Source organism: Euleptes europaea, chromosome 1 (genome assembly GCF_029931775.1).
Source record: "Euleptes europaea isolate rEulEur1 chromosome 1, rEulEur1.hap1, whole genome shotgun sequence".
NCBI lineage: Eukaryota > Metazoa > Chordata > Lepidosauria > Squamata > Sphaerodactylidae > Euleptes > Euleptes europaea.
In genome coordinates, this window is record NC_079312.1 from 133,757,102 (window position 1) to 133,766,793 (window position 9,692).

Genomic DNA, 9,692 nt, shown 5'->3' on the forward strand with positions numbered 1-9,692 from the left:
CATTTTCCAATGCACAGGATTGCACCATGGAGATAAAAAGATGCTACTGTCTACCCAAAGACAATAATAGCCAATGGTGGCTTTCAACTGAATAAAGGAAGTTCTGGATTAGTGCAATGCTGGTCTTCTATTTCTACGAACCGCTCTGAACATTTTTGAGGCCCCTTCCCCCCCTCTATTCAGCCAGCATCTGAAGAGAATGTATTAGCCAATAAGGAAGCTTCTTGCCATCTCCAGCACAAAGGAATGAGAATGAACTGAATCTGGATCAGGGTCTTTTAAAGTTGCAGCCCTACAGAATCAGCTACCCTCTGAAACCTAACCTTTTAGGCCACGTACTGATATTTTACTTAAGCTGACTTTTAACTTATACATGATATGGTTGACACTGTGTCGTTTCAAGGAAGCTACAGGATGGAGAGGCCCCCCATGGGGCATATACACAGCTTGCTGCACACTTTGAAGGTGACGGTCCAGTGCATGGAGGGTACTTGTGGGGGGGGTGGAAGAGAAGGGGCTTGAGACGTCTGCAAAATATTTTAATTCAAATGGGGATCCTCAGGAATGAGAAAGAATGGGGATCCCCAAAGAATGAGAACTGCTGCTACAACTGGAGCACAAATTGAGGCTGTGATTCAGTGCACAAGCAGATCAGGGTTTGGATGGAACAATAACCATGTTGGTATAACACTGTAACCCAGGGGTGGGGAACATCAGGCTCAGGGGCCGTTTAAGGGCCGTGAAATCATTTGGTCTGGCCCTTCGTGGATCCTCAAGCTCAGAAGGATCTAAGACTGGCGATCCGCCCCCTCCCGTGGACAGGAATAGCCTCTATTCAAGGTAGATGTGAGTTTGTTTTGCAGAGAAAAGGAACCTTTCTCCCCCTTGCAGAAGAGTCATTAGCTATGGAGCTGCAAGGACTGCCCAAGAACCTGTGTTAACCCTTTCCCACCCCAGCTGTGGAGAAACGTATTCCCTCTGTACTACAAGAGGGCTGGGGGCGGGAGTGGCGACAATGGAGGGGTTAAAGGGGACAGGGCTATAATGCGTGGGGGGGGGAGGCAAGTTCTTAGCCAGTGTGTCCTCATTTCATCCCTGCAGGCAGAGGTAGAAGGAGCCGGCTGTAGAATCTGGCCCTGACCATGCGGCGCAGGAGCAACTCCGGTGTGCGGCTGGACGGCTACACCCAACTGGTGCAACAGACCATCCTGTGCCACCAGGTGGGCAAGTGCACCACCAGTTAGATTCCTGCCTGCTTGCCCGTGCCGGGGGGGGGGTGTCATCTGGGGCAGCTGCCTGCTTGGGACTTGGTTGGCTAATTTTTAAGTTGATAATTCTGTATGGCCCGCGAATGATGTTATAAATATCCAAATGGCCCTTGGTGGAAAAAAGGTTCCCCACCCCTGCTGTAACCTGTAGCAGAATGACAATGCAGTAGAGTAAGGTGGCACTACCTGTTATGAACAGTAATCACAGCCTGATGCATTGCAGTACTATGATATAAAACTTTCACTCTCCATGACCACACCAACAAATTGCAATGGGAAATGCACCCATGCTCCAGCCTGAAATTTTAAAAACTATTTGTACCTCTGTCCCAGAATATTTCATAAAAACAGTTTTAGAATTGGAATGCTGCATAGTGAGGGAAACCTGCCTCCTCTCTACCATGCACAGAATGGTATAGTATCTAAACAGATCAGTATATTCTATAGCAGCTGTACATATATTTAAGTAGGACTGGGGTGCCAGCGGTGAACGTGCTGTATCTTACATGCAGGATCTAATGATTGAAGTTGCCGTTTGGCTGATTCTGATTCTAATGGCTTAAGGTTTTTAGCCTAAGAACCATCCTAAATAGGCATAAATGTACAAGAACTCAGTCCAACCTGAACATCATAATTTTCAAGTCAAAAGATCTTCTTCTGATTTATAACTGATGCTTTTACTAGGAGTCATACATCTGTTATTTTACATTGTTATGACCTTCAGCTGGTGCAATAAATAAATTGCAAGTTTTTCGCATAAAGTGGAAAACTGGCCAGTATAAACTATCAAAGGCCAATTAGCTTTTGCCCACCATGGTCTAAGATGGCAGGTGTAATGCTAATGAGAAATCCCCATTCTGTGAGTATCCAGGTCTATCCCACAGCCTATGTTCTTTCCTTCTCTCCAACAACTGCTTGCATATGGCATCAGATAGCAGCCTGCCAGCTCCTGTGCTTAACACTGCTGCATCTGGAAACTCTTCACACCCTTAATTGTTCTTAATGCTTTAACACACTGAGTGACTAATAGACACTAATTGGAAAGATTTAACAGGAAAAGCAAGATGCAGGGGAAAGGGGGAAGAGAGCAAAGCTGATAGTTACTGCCCCTGCCATCATCCTTGTCACAGCAAAGACTGCCCAAAGTAAAATACTTTTCAATCAAATTCAGTGATGGGATGGGGGAGAAGGAGAGTAATGCAAAGCTAATAAGTTCTTTAGGGTGTTGCTAAAGGGAGTTTCCAAGAGGAGGGGGCAGGAACAAGGAATTTACTAGGAAGCAATGTCTCTAACATAGTAAAATATTCCTTTTAAGCATGACCACAACAACCCAGCCTAAGTTCCATTATAGGAAAAAAGGTTTTCAGCAAAAAAAAAAAAAAAAAAAAGGTTTTCAGCGCTGTAATCTAACAAAATACTTGGAAATGCTTAAGCTTCCTGCATCTCCACTGTGAAAAGAAGACTATCCTGTTGCTGTGGTTTCCCTTCTACATCTTCCTTGAAAGCATCTGCGAAGGACTATTGGCATAGATGGAAGACTTTCCTACACAATCCACAGATCTAAACCATTGCCTCGTTTCTTCTATTTGTGAGATCACCATGAGGAAAAGGGTCCTGAGAATCAAGCAGGAGCTTGTATTCTGCACTACAAGAATTTGCTGTTTGCGACTGGCAGGTAAGAGTGTCCACCCACCAGCTCTTTTTCATCCCCTTCCCCAGTCGGGCATTTCCTGTAATAAAAATGATCCAGGCTACAGGGCAAACAAGCAGTACCTTGGACAGCACTTGTGCTTCACTCAAAAGCTGAAGGACAGACATAGAGCCAGCAGCTTCCTTTTATCCCGTCCCAGCCTTCCTACAGACTCCTGGGAACCCACAATTGTTTACTGAAAGCATGCTACCACAGGAAATAGACACAAATCTTGTTACACAGCAGCTAAGCCTCGCTGGGCATGTTTCCTAAAAATCGCCTGGCATTTACGATACGATAACTAGTCTGCAAGAGCTAAAATTAAATCCACAGCAAGGAAACTCACTTTCAAGTCTGACCCAATTTATTTCCTAGGGCTGGATGGGGAGGGGGAGGAGAAAGGCCCATCCTGGTTTCTAGATGCCATTTTTAATGACCTCCCTTCCTCCCTTTGCAGCCCCATTTCTCCCTCCCTCTTTCAGCTGAGACTTTGGGAATGGAACTGTGCCGCCTTTTATGTCTAAGCGGATCTAAAGACTCCATCCTACTCCTTGGAACAAAAGTACCTTGAGGGCTCCCCTCTTGGATGTAGCTCTGCTGCCTTTTGCCAGTTCTTTCTTTAAAAGGCATTTATTTCCCAAAAGGATTATGGGATGACAAGGAGTATGCTGGCAGACACCAAATTACATTGCGTTCTCTCCTGACACTGCAGGCTTCTCAGGTCCTATTTCACACAAAGCACCCCAAAAGCCTGCCTGAAGCTGGGATCTCTAGACCCCAAGGACCCCCAATAATTATTAATAATAGGAACTTCCATGATACAGTGTGAACATAATGGCAGAGGAAGCCCAGCCTTGGAGAAACCTCAGTGCTTACATGCAAATGCAAAATGGTTTAAGACCAGACAATTGCTCCAATGCTTTTATCATCCTGCCCTTTTTCATCTTTTGTTTTTGATTTACTCATTGTATATGTGTGGGCAGGTGACTTTAGGAACATTTCAGAAATATGCATAAATAAAAAGGGGGAAGTGTCAAGCTGGCAAGAGAGGCAACCCAACACTGCATGCATCATCAAACAATGAAGGGCGAGCAATATCACAAAGGGTAGCAGCATATCTCACCTAAGCTGCCCTGCTTGGCCCCATTTCACAATGTCATGGCATTTCCCAAGGGGCCAAAAAGTAAGGTTGCACGGCAACTACTTTATTGCTCTACATGTATCCACTCTCCCTCCACCTGCCAGAACAGCTCACACATTCATCAAGGACAGAGTTCCATTCCTGGAAAAGCATGTTGGTGTGTTTCTTATGGCACTTATCCCAGCCAATCTTCCATTTAATGTGACTGAGCTACAATAACTGCTCCATTTTTAAGGACTCAACTAAAGAAGCCTATTCCCTCTTCCATACTTGCTGCTATTCCTCTACAGCACAAGGCACAAAGGTTCAGAGATGGTGTGTATTCTCTGACAGCAGATCCTAAATGCCTGACTTTCTAGCCCACCAAAACAACTATAGGCTTAATTTCAGCTGGTCTGCATCAGTGCCATTAATACAGATGGCCAGAACAAATGACAGTGTGGCTTCACACCCAGCAGGGATCAGGTGACACAAGAAGCCAATGAGGCCCCACCTGGAACTATAAAGCAGCTGTCATTCAAGAGTAGAAGGAGAGGTTGCCCAACTTCCTGCTTCTCTGCCTGCTCCACTACTTAAGCAGATCTCCACTGACTGCAGGGCCACCAAACCTGACATACAACCACATACTTCTGTCACTCTCAAATACATCACACTATTGTTAGAAAGTAGCATTAGGCTGATCTGATTTTAGACAGATCCCTGGAATGATGTTCTAAAATGACCGCCGTAAAGTCTTCAAAATTAGCAGCAAAAAAACAACCCAAAACTGGCAGATAATATTTTTCTAGGCATTCAAAGAAAACCAACTCAAGCCGTTTATCTCTGCACAATTACACTGAACCTCACCATCTTTGTTCACAGATGCATTCTATTAACTGTTCTGTAGTGAAGAGACATGCTATTCTGCTAGATGTGGTCCTCAGTTCTTCAATTCAATAGCATCCTATGCCTACAGAATGTTTCCCAAGCTTCCCTAGCACAGCTTTGCCACCATTGGGAATCCATCTTACAGTCCTAGATAATGGTTTCTTCAGTTGTTCTGAAAACCAAATTCATTCCATGTTGAGTCAGAGGGATGGACCTTGTTGGCCCCAGCACTCTACGGCCCACTTCAAACACTGCAAGGCCCACAATCCTTGCTCCCTTGCACCTCCAAGTCCACACCTGCAGAATTTCACTAATGGTTGTATCCTCTCCACCTTACTCCTTTTACCTGACAGAATTAAAAACCAAGGCATCAAAATGTTCAAGAGCCCAGGATAAGATGGATGTGTCTGAAGGCCTTTTCCCATAAAGATTAAATCAAAAAATCTTTTCCAATGAGCAAAGTATAAAAACAATATATTTCTCCCCCTCCCACAAACAATCCCCATTCTGAATGGCAAATAGAAGCTAGGAACTGTAACAGGAGAAAGAAGGCATAAAATACATACCCAAAAAAGACTATGGCAGACAAGGTCCAAGGAGCAATAATAAACCTGGTCATTTAGAGGCCCATCCAGAACAGCAGGGGACATGACAAGTCACAAGAGAGATTTGGTGAAGAACTGAATGTGAAAAAACCCAGGGAGCGCTGATGCTATGGATTAAAGGTGTACTGGCAGATGTGTGGGAAGCTTGCATAATATCTACCCACACTACGCCTGCCTAAAACCAGCGCGATTGGTCCCTTTAACCCCTCCCCCTCTTTGCAAAGAGCAGTATCATCTACCCAAAGTTTTTTCAAAAGACTAAAGAAGCTTCAAGGTGATGCTGTGAGCTTGGCTTCCTTGAGACTGATTAATGCAGCTGGGGAAATACGGCTGTGCCGCCTCTTCAGAAAGACAAGGCTTCTCTTTAATCCTTCTCTCAGGACGACCTCTGCCCCCAGTGGAGAAATGAAGGTTCTCAGGGGGGGGGGAATCATGTTCCTTATTTTATGATTTCAGAGCATGCACTTGGGAGCAACAAAAGACTAGAGCAGAACGCAGCCACTGCTCGTTGGGGAGAAAGAGCGCCATATCCAGCAGACAGCTTTTTTAATGCTCGCAACACAGCTGCAGGCTACAGGTTTGGTCCCACATCGTTAAGACAAACATAATCACTAAGCTCTTGCTGCTGCCCCAAGGGTGAAAAGCTATCACGGACCAGATAGGCAAGGAGCACAACACACTCTGGCATGCTTTTCTCAGAGCAGAGCTCTTGGTATTCTAAACATCTATGCTCGACAGTACAAAATCAGTTTCATTTTTTTAAAGTGAAAGTATGTTCCCAGCCTTCATGGCTGTCAAAAAAAAAAAAAAAAAAAAGATTGAGGAAAGCATAGCACTGATTGTTATAGCTGTCCAAACCAGAGTGCAACTAGATGAGGATTCTGGCCTTGGCACAGTCTCCCCCCTCCCATATGAACATAAGAAAAGCCCTGCTGGATCAGACCAAGGCCCATCAAGTCCAGCAGTCTGTTCACACAGTGGCCAACCAGGTGCCTCTAGGAAGCCCCCAAACAAGACGACTGCAGCAGCACCATCCTGCCTGTGTTCCACAGCACCTAAGATAATAGGCATGCTCCTCTGATCCTGGAGAGAATCCACATACTTCCTGGATTTTAAAAATCAGGTTAATAATATGAAATCAATAAATGTACTTTTCTATCCTTACATTGCATGTTTTAATCATCTGTAGCTATTATTGCCTATTAGGCAGGTGGGCAACCTGAGAGAGGACCTTCTCAGTCATGACACCAAAGCTCTGGAACTCTCTCCCCAGGGAGATTCATCGGTCCCCTTCTGTTACCATAATCTGCCATCAGGTGAAGACTTTTTTTTTGTTTAGTTTGGCATTCCTTCAATGATCCCTCCTTCCTAACCAATGTTTTAATTGCTGTTTTTATGTTTTGTATGCATTTTAACTCTGTTTTTAATTTGTTTTAATGATATGTGTTTGAGGGGGTTGATTTTAATGGTTTTAAAATTTTATTTCATCATGTATGTTTTAAATTGTGGCCCTTGTAAGTGCAGAAAGGCAAGATAGAATTTTTTTTTTAGATAATTAAAAAAACCCACAACCAGAGACAGGACCACCCAAAGCAAGAAAATGGATACTAATTTGCTTAACACCGTGAATGTCAAAACCAGCACAAGTTTATTTGTTTTTGATGTGCAATGGCGTTTTTGGCAATTATATTGTGTTAAGCAAATTAGGATCCATTTTCTTGAACTTCCACTTGCCCTTTCCTAGGCATCAGCTCTCTTAATCCCAACAGAAATAAACCTCTTTTCTGGCCTTTCACAAGTTCTGAATTTAGTTCCTGGGGACTTCAGCAGTGCCTTCTTTGAACCTTTGGAGGTACATAGAGGATTCCTTAAAAGCGTCAGACTCTCAGAATTGACTAGTTCAGTGTCCTATTCAAGTATGCACTGTCATATTCAATAACTGCAAACTGAACAGAAGTTTGAGGACTTGCAAAATGCCCATCAAAAAAACCCTGATTTGATAACAGACCAGGAAAGGGACCTTGGGGTTGGGGTGGACAGTGCAGCAGTGCATTTTTTAAAGGCTAATTCCGTGCTAGGGATTATCTGGAAAGGAACCAACAATAAAATGCCAGTATAGTAATCTCCTTATACAAGCCCTTAGTACAAACAAGTTTGTAATACTGTGTACAGTTCTGGTCACCATATCTCAAAAATGATATTAAATAGACAGTAAAAGTGCAGAGAAGGGCAACCAGTGTGATTCCAGAGGCAAGGCTAAAGCCTCTGGGGCTTTATAGTTTACAAAAAGGACAACTGAGGGAGGTGACATATAAAAGTCTACAAAATTATGCACGGTGTAGACAAAGATAATTTTTTCTCTCTCTCCTACACTCGTAATAATAGAATTATGGGTCACCCTATGAAACTGATTGGCAGAAGATTCAAGACTGACAAAAGAATGTACTATTTCATATAGTGACTATGTCATTACAGTGCGTAGTTGACTTGTGGAACTCACCGCTATAACATGTAGGGATGGCCACCAATTTAAATGGATATAAAAGACTAAACAGATTTATGAAGGTCTGTCATTGTTGATTTGTCATGATAACTGTTAGAAACCCCCAGTTTTAAAGACAGAATGCATCTGACTGTCAAATGCCAGGAAAAAGAAGAAGAGTTGGTTTTTATATGCCGACTTTCTCTACCACTTAAGGAAGAATCAAACTGGCTGACAATCACCTTCCCTTCCCCTCAACAGACACCCTGTGAGGTAGGTGGGGCTGAGAGAGCTCTAAGAAAGCTGTGACTAGACCAAGGTCACCCAGCTGGCTTCATGTGGAAGAATGGGGAATCAAACCCAGTTCTCCAGATTAGAGTCCACTGCTCTTAACCACTATACCACGCTGGCTCTCAGCAGAATGTGTGTGTGAGGTGTTGTCAACAGGGTTTTTTTGTGGACTTTCCTGTGGTATTTGACTGACCACTGTTGTAAACAGGATGCTGGACTTGATGAACTATTAGTCTGATCCAGCTGGCTCCTCTTACATTATTTTGTAGGACACTGCAGATCATGATAAAAAGTCACAGAAAAAGGACAGAGGTAGAGGCAAGTTTCCATCATGTCTGTAAACACATGCTCTATCATCTGCCCATTTTTTATGTCTAAGAATGCTGATGAATTCCTGAAGAGCTTCAGTTTTAGAACTTTTGGCTCACCCAGGCAAAATGCAGCAGGGGGGGGTGCCCTCCAACAGATAGAAATTTTAAAAAATATATGAAAAGTCTTGGAAAAGTAAGAGCTAATATTTCACAGAAACCACCTTACACAGGGTGCAGGCACAGAAAACAAGGCATGTGTTTTACTGGTATATACGTGACCAAGCCTTGGCATTCATGCATTATGAGAAAAATTCTATTTGTTCACTTAATAGAATGTGAAAGGTTGCCCCAGGGAAAAGTAGAGGAAATTGCCCAATTAAAAGTCATCTGAAACAGTTTTTCCAGGGGCAAGGGAGAACTGCACAATCCTCATAGGAGGAAACAGGACTAAGTTTTAGGTTGGTATAGTTTTTTTTATGGCAAACCCCACAGAAGGTTCCATATACTCAGTTACAAGACCAAATCCCCCTCTCAGGTTTTTCTTACTTTTTCTCTCTATAATTTCCATAGCCTAGCATTAGCATGAAGGTCTGGGCCTGGGGGACCACTGTAACATTACACCCCTGTTCCCAGCTGCAGATTATTTCCTAGGGTCTCTTTCTGTCCAGCTGAGGATTCTTACCTGGAACACCAAGGGGCTGTGTCTGTTCTAGTAGATGTAAAAATTCAGTGATGCTACTAATACTCTGTGCTAGAAAGGAGAGCCATCAGGTTCCTCCACCTGGAAGAAAAGAAGGGAAGAAATTCTAGACCTAGTTTTCATACATACAGAGTGAAGAACAGTACCTGAAAAGCACAATGATTTCTAAGTGTCACCTTGTCTACTTGATAACAAAGTTTAATATTTCTCATTTTTTCTAATAGTAACATGCACTATAGGAAGCAAATGCTGAAAGACCCACAAACTAGAATGGACACAGATTTGATTCATCATGTCCACTAATGCTATCTACTGGAAAAAAGCATGAAGCCACAGT

The 9,692-nt window shown here is 43.3% G+C and overlaps 1 protein-coding gene across 2 annotated transcripts in view; it reads right to left on the reverse strand.

The window, feature by feature from the left end:
* Positions 1–9,436, reverse strand: part of RBFOX3 (RNA binding fox-1 homolog 3) — a 254,120-nt gene extending 244,684 nt beyond the window's left edge. Inside the window, exon 1 of one of the 2 annotated variants that reach the window (XM_056864610.1) lies at positions 9,338–9,436. The gene's annotated coding sequence lies outside the window, so the exon portion shown is untranslated. The remainder of the gene's footprint in view (positions 1–9,337) is intronic. The other variant, XM_056864617.1, reaches the window with a different exon arrangement.
* Positions 9,437–9,692: the final 256 nt, after the last annotated feature.